The sequence below is a fragment of the Prosopis cineraria genome, unplaced genomic scaffold, assembly GCF_029017545.1.
Source record: "Prosopis cineraria cultivar Desert tree isolate PC_DT_omini unplaced genomic scaffold, ASM2901754v1 PC885, whole genome shotgun sequence".
Classification (NCBI taxonomy): Eukaryota; Viridiplantae; Streptophyta; class Magnoliopsida; order Fabales; family Fabaceae; genus Prosopis; species Prosopis cineraria.
In genome coordinates, this window is record NW_026556210.1 from 1 (window position 1) to 7542 (window position 7542).

At 30.7% G+C, this 7542-nt stretch overlaps 1 pseudogene; it reads left to right on the forward strand.

The window, feature by feature from the left end:
• Positions 1–303: 303 nt before the first annotated feature.
• On the forward strand, positions 304–6793 carry LOC129298684 (protein NRT1/ PTR FAMILY 5.10-like; annotated as a pseudogene).
• The last annotated feature ends 749 nt before the right edge of the window (positions 6794–7542 follow it).

The following is a 7542-nucleotide window of genomic DNA, read 5'->3' on the forward strand; positions in this document are numbered from 1 at the left end:
TAGGGTCTTTTACGAAAATACACTGTCTCTTCATATCTCCTATAAACTGTCTCTTCATATATCCTATCTTACTCATTACAAGATTACATATCTAATAAATTTTTGAGCTCAAATATTTTTTGTTAGTTCATAAAGTGCAAAATATTAAAAATAGATGGTGCAAAATGGTAGAGAGGGACCAAGTACATTAAAGGAAGCCATGAGTTGTGATCCTTCCTTACTATTAAAAAGAGCTGCTAAAACAGAGAGCATACAATGACATCACGCAAGCAGATTGTCATAATCACTTCATTGAAATGAGTTATGACAAGATGCGTGCGTCATGCAGGGAACTCTTTTGTTGATACTATCGGCATCATCGGCGATTCCAACTCTGCAAGTCGAAAGTTAATGTTGTTGATAGGACTTTACATAGTGGCAATCGGAGAGGAGGGCACAAGCCATGCATTCAAACATTTGCTGCTGATCAATTCGACGAGTCATCGCCAAAGAATAATAGCTAAGACCTCCTTCTTCAATTGGTGGTACTTTGGACTTGCCGTTGGTGTTTTATCTGCCATATTTTGGTGTTACTAACATTCAGGTATTAAGTAATTTTCATTTTTCTTATTTTTTTAATTACTTTGTCCCATTTCAATACTAGAAAATTAAAAAAATTCAAATCTAACAATAACAAGTATAGCTATAATATATAAATAGAATTTTGATTGGTTGGTTTATTTTATTTATCCTAAGTTTCAATTTAACCTTGGACTTAATTTTCTAGTTACATGACATCTTAGAGTTAATCAAGAGAAGGTGGAGGTAAAATGCATTTTTTTTTTATTTTTTTTAGCATGATACACCAGAACAACCAAACCAAGCAATTTATTTTTGCAAAATGTTGCAAATATACTGGAATTGATAGAACGTTTTAATAAACAATTAATAAAGGTAAATGATCGTCAACTGATTAAACATGAGTAATATTCAGAGAATACAAATATGCTTCTTTCCCAATAATACAAAAAATTTATAATGACCTTTAATCATGCATTTCAAAAAAGGATTATTTTTAAATTTCAAATGATTATTTTTTTTTAATGAATTATTATCATTTAAAAAAATTAATTAATATGTAAAAAAATTGGAAAAAAATTTTTAATAATATTTAAAAGTTTTGATATAGAGGTTAAATGACTAAAAAGTCTTTAATAAAATTAAGGAACTAAAATAAAATCTTATTCAAAGTTAAATAACTAAAAGTATGTTTTTTAACATAATTATTATTTATTTTTTCATATTATTTTTTGTGATTCATCTTAATTATTTTTTTTATTGGCATTTAGGATATGTTGGATGGGACATAGGGTTTAGCATATTAGCAGCGGTTATGGCAGTTGGGATTTGGCATTTCTTGTTAGGCATAAGAAGGTAAAAAACAAGGGCCACTGGGAAGTCCTTTTACTACCACGACACGGGTGGCCGCGGCCGCGATTTTGAAGTGGCGAGTGGACGAGATGCGCGATGGAAGAGGTGTTTTGCCATGGAGATACACCCAGCGGTGGTATTCTTATGGACCCTCAATCTAAAACTTATGCTCGCAAAACCAACATTGTTCTGGTACTTTGAATAACCTTATCATTTGAACAAAGGGTTTTTCTTTAAAGTACTTATCTGATTCTTTTTATAAGTCACTTTTAAACATGTTTTATTAGTATAAAAAAACCTTAAACCTTAAAACTTATCAACTCTGTCTTAAAATTTAATAAGTTTTCAACTTTACCTCTATTAAATATACACACTGATCTCAATAACATATTTTCTTTTTTCAACATTCAATGGAAGGTAAAAAAAAATTATGATAAAAATTTAATGATGTGACTTTATAAATATAACTAAAAAAATTATTCTTTGTTTGCCCTATAAATAGGACAAGAGAAAGTATATATTTCATCACTCCCTGATCTATTTTTTAGAAGTGTTGGTTGTCCTAAAGTACACATTAGAACAATATCATTCTTTAAATGTCAAAATTATTCCAATGTTGATAGCCTTTGGGTTTATAGACATTGGCCATTAATTTTATAGAGAGAGAATCTATAATTGACATGTAGCATGCCTCTGTTGGAAAAAAAAAAATCTTTGGCTTACATATATAGCATTATTTTTTGTTCCAAATGTATTTATAGAAGAGCAACGAACACTCTTTTTATTTTTTATAAACAAAAGTTTTAGTTGAGTTAGATTTTGGAAGCTTAGTAGGACTAGAGCAATATGGACACTCTAAAGTTCAATAATATGTAGCCATGGTCACTAGCCCCTTTGTTTACCAGAACAATTAGCATTATCTTTAAGACATGGCCTTGCCCTTCGAACTAGGTATTCATTAGGGGAAAAATAGGAAAATTACAATCAAATTAATTCTAAATAAAAAATTAATATTTTTTTTCAGCTATTTATAAGTCAAACTTCAATATTTACTTGCCAAATTTTCAATATTTACAAGTGATTGGGACCTTAAGTAATTAATTTTTTATAGGGGACTTACATGTTATTTCCCAAAAAATGTCTGCTTCACTATAACAATCAACTATCGGTGATGTCATAGTAGTATTTTTATCCCATTTGTATCACATCACTTGTACACTGATAATAAACAAAGTTTCACACTTAGACGGGCGTGTCTCAGATTTTTGGACAAGGCAATGATAATTGATGACACTGATTTGTCAAGCAATACAAGAAATCCTTGGAGACTATTCTCATTAAACAAGTGGAAGAGATGAAGCTAGTGCTTGGCCTCATGCCCATATGGCTAACATGCCTGTACAGTAGTGTAGTTTTTTCTCAAGCGACAACCTTCTACATCAAACAAGGCAGTACAATGGTTCGATCCATTAATGGATCCCACTTCAAGATTCCACCAGCTGCACTCTTTGGCTTCACTTGCATCACCCAGTATTATCATAATCCCAATCTATGACAGATTCTTCGTGCCTATGGTAAGAAAATTCACAGGCAACCCACAGGCATCACAATACTCCAGAACAGGCATTGGCTTAATCTGTTCTATTCTAAAATATGCTTGTGGCTGCACTAGTTGAGGCCAAAAGGGTTAAAGCAGCAAGCGAGCACAATCTCTTGGACGATCCAAAGACAATAGTGCCAATTAGGGTTTGGTGGTTGCTTCCTCAGTATATTCTAGTTGGGTTTGTTGATGCTTTTGCATTGGTAGGGCTTCAGCATTTGTGCTACGATCAAATGCCAGAGGCTATGAGAAGCATTGGTGCTGCATTTTATGTTAGTAATGTTGGGATTGGAAACTTTATAAGTAGTGGTATTATATGGATTGTAGAGACAACAAGCAAAAGAAGACGGCTTGGGAATAATCTGAATAGGTCACACCTTGACTATTATTATTTGTTGCTTGCTGGTTTAGGGGCTTTGAATTTGGCTGTTTTTGTTGTTCTAAGCGGTATATGTACCAAAAAGCCTCTAAAATCTACAATCTCAATCTATAAGCAATGATTAGGTGTGTATTTTGTCAACAATTGTGTCGTCTATTTGTAAGAATTTGATTCAAAACTTACAAGTTAATTTCAAACCCCATTACAGATGTGAGGAGGACTTTATTGATGAGTAATATATAAGTATTTCTATAGAAGTTCTTTGAGCCCGGATATGTAATGAACAAGCTACATTGTTAACAACTTGACAAGTGTCTAGTTTGATATAAACTTGTATTTGATCTTGATTAATTTATGATAATTTTACCTTTTTAATGATAATTTCAAGGGACAAAGTGTTACATGTTAAAGTAGGTGAAATATTATAGATGTTCTCCATAATCTATTGATCTAACTAGCATGACTTATCTGGAAAATGAGCCACACTATTTATGAATATTGTGTCTTGTTAATTAGAATATAAATAATATCCTAAAATAATTTTAAGGGCAAAGGCTTAAACAATGGTAGGTGATGGGATAGAAAATTATTAGATTTAGAATTTTTGTTTTATCAAAATGATTTCTCTTAGATTTGGATTAGGATTTTATTTGAATAGTTACATTTAATTACTTAAATTCTTAGAATATCTCATATTTAACGCTTTGACTTTGAGGGTTAAAGCTAAATTCATAAATAGCGTCCTAGCACCTTTGATTTAATTAGTTAAATTATAGTGAAATGTAAGTGGTTAAAATTCTTTATATTTTTTAATGGAGGGACTAGGGAGTGTGGCTTCTCCTATATAGATAGAAAATTAATAACAGTTAGATTCCTTAAAAAATAATTATTGACACATTGATCCTTTTTTTTTTTGGCCGGCAAGATCTTTTTTTCCTTTATAAAATAGCAATTATATTATCAAATAAACAGAAATATAAATTCAAGGTTTAAGGGAGAATTACAGTTAGGTCTCACATAAATGAATTAATTACTGTAAGGTTCATTGACAACTGAACTAAATTGCATGAGATTTTAATATAATTGTCCCAAGGTTTAAAACTTAACAGTAAAAACAGAAATAGGAGAGACACTTTGATCCCGTCAATACTGACTCAATTTGAATGATATACTCCCTCTTCTCTCTCTCTCTCTCTATATATATATATATATAAATAACTTTTTGTCACAGGAATCAACGTGCTACTAATTCTCTTAAGGGATTCAAATTAAATATCATTTTCCCTTTTCTGCATTCGATATTTATTATTATACATTTAAATTTAAAAAGAACTAAAGTTCAATCGTAGTTACTTATATGAAACAAGTGTTAATTATGTTTGAAAAAAAATTATTTGACATATTTTCAACAAATTAGAACACATTTTACATTTATATAGATGTTTTGGAACATTAAATATAATAAAAGCCAACTTGTTGGAGGATCCTACTCCTTATGCTCATCGAAAGCCAACTGTATGTATTGGTTCTAGTGGTAGGAATCGAATTTCCGTGAATAATTAAAAAAAATGGGTATTAAATAACTCAATAATGACATTTTATAAACTTACTTTTTTAAAAAAGTTATAAACTTTTAAAAATACTCCTACGCACTTAATCATTACACTATAATTTTATTTAATTTTCTCTCCACTTGAAGGATAATATTAAAAAGGTATTATTAATGAAACCTTATTTTTCTCAAATTATTTTATATTTTGAAATAACAAAATTTTTTCAAAGTTGTCTTATAATTTGGAAAGGAGGGTGCATTAGATATGAGTTTACCTGAGAAAACAAATAATAAGGTCTATCTATTTGATATCTTTGCATGATTTCTATCACTTGTATAACATGATAAAATATACCAAGTTTAATTTGTACTTTTGACATGCTACAGATTTTTGGACAAGGCAATGATCATTGACGACGTTGATGCATCAGGCAATGATAGAAAGCCTTGGAGGCTATGTTCATTAAACCAAGTGGATAGGGGTGGAGGCATGAATTTTTATTAGGAGTCGAGGGATGACAAATATATATGATAATCGAAGAAAAGTTAAATTTATACATGTAACTAACATAATATAAATATTTCAACATATATATTTAAATTCAATTTTACAAATATATAATAAAAATAAATATATACCTTCATTTTTTAAGTTTTGCACTCAATTTTTCATGGAAAAACAACCAATTATCATATTTGGGATTGATAAACTTTTTAACAATTTATTTTTAAAAATAAACTATCATTAAAAATAAACTATCATCTTTCCTAGCTATGAATACTGAATGATTTAAATACATCATTGAGATTTAAGTTTTGTTCAATTTAAGATACTCTATTACTTATTTGTTGAATTTACTATTTAATTTTTTCAATTGATAATCATAGTAAATAAATATATCAACACAATAAAAATACTTAATTGTCACAAAATCTTTAGGTCAATTATATCTTTTTGTTGCAGCTCTTGACAAAGCTTAGATATAATTTTTATAATTTATTTCATCAAATATCAAATGAAAACAAAATTAAATGATATCACCAATGCTCTAATTAAGAGCATGTGTAGTAATATTATCTCTTTAAAAATTAATAGATTTTATGATAACTATATCTTCAAGCTATTAAAATAGTTATACTATATATGCTTAAAGACAACGTATATAATCGAAATGACAATGTCATCTAGTGTGTCATCTAGTGTGTCAAGGTTTCTATAATATGCCAACTTTAGGAGATTGAAAATATATAGCCCCTGTATTTTATTGAGAAAAGATAAAAAAGGTTATGAGGCTGTGACCCCCTAACTAGTCCCCCCATCCCCATGCCAACAAGTGAAAGAAATAAAGCTAGTTTTTAGCGGTTTAGCCTCATACCCTTATGGCTAGCAAGCCTGTACAATGGTTTAGTTATAGCTCAAGTCACAACCTTCTTCACCAAACAAGGCAGCACAATGGTTCGATCCACTGTTGGACCCCACTTCAGCATCACACCAGAATCACTCTGAGGCTTCACTTTCATCACCACAATTATCACAATCCCAATCTATCACAGACTCTTGGTGCCTCTAATAAGAAAATTCACAGGAATTGCAACAGGCATCACAATGCTTCAAAGACTAGGTTTCAGCATTTTCCTTTATGTTCTAATCATGCTTGTGGCTGCCCTGGTTGAGGCTAAAAGGCTTAAAGTAGCAAGTGAGCACAATCTCTTGGACGATTCAGAAGCAATAGTGCCAACAATTAGGGTTTGGTGTTTGCTTCCTCAGTACATCATGGTTGGGGTAGTTTCTGATGTTTTTGGATTGGTAGGGCTTCAACATTTGCTCTACGATCAATGCCTGAGTCTATGAGAAGCATAGGGGTGCACTTTATAATGGTAATCCTGGGATTGGACGTTTTCTTAGTAGCGGTATTTATCTATTGTGGAGAAAGAAAGCAGAGGAAGATGGCTTGGGAATAATCTGAATAGGTCCCACCTTGATTATTATTGTTTTTTCATGCTTGCTGGTTTCGGTGTTTTGAATTGAGGCCTTTATGTTGCTGCTGCTAAGCGCTGTGTGCGCCAGAAAGCCTCTGAAAATTAAACTAGAATTTATACCTGAAAATTAAACTAGATATAAGTGCACCCTCTCACTTGTAATATTTTGTAATTATGTCATTGAAACTTTGACTTATTTTACTCTTGAAATTTAATATTTTGCACTCCCTATCATTGAGTTTCAAATTTTGTGCCCATCTCTTCCCTACAACTGTGTACACTTGTAGGATTGATCAGCTATATATACATATATGAATTAATGCTAAATAATCTGTGAAGGATAATATAAACATAACTCTATCAAAATTTGTTACGCAATAATGGTGATTATATATATAGAAGATAAGGATAAGATAACAAATCTTCTTGTCCCTCGTAGGATATTTAATATTCTATCTTGTCAAATTCTTCAAATTTTAAGGGAAGCTAATTAACGTCTTTTGCTTATTTTTCTAATCACAAAACAAATGTTTATTATAAGCACAAGTTTAAAGAAAGAGCTCATACTAAAAAACTAGCATATTAAGTAAGAAAATCTCTTAACACTTATAACCTCCACCT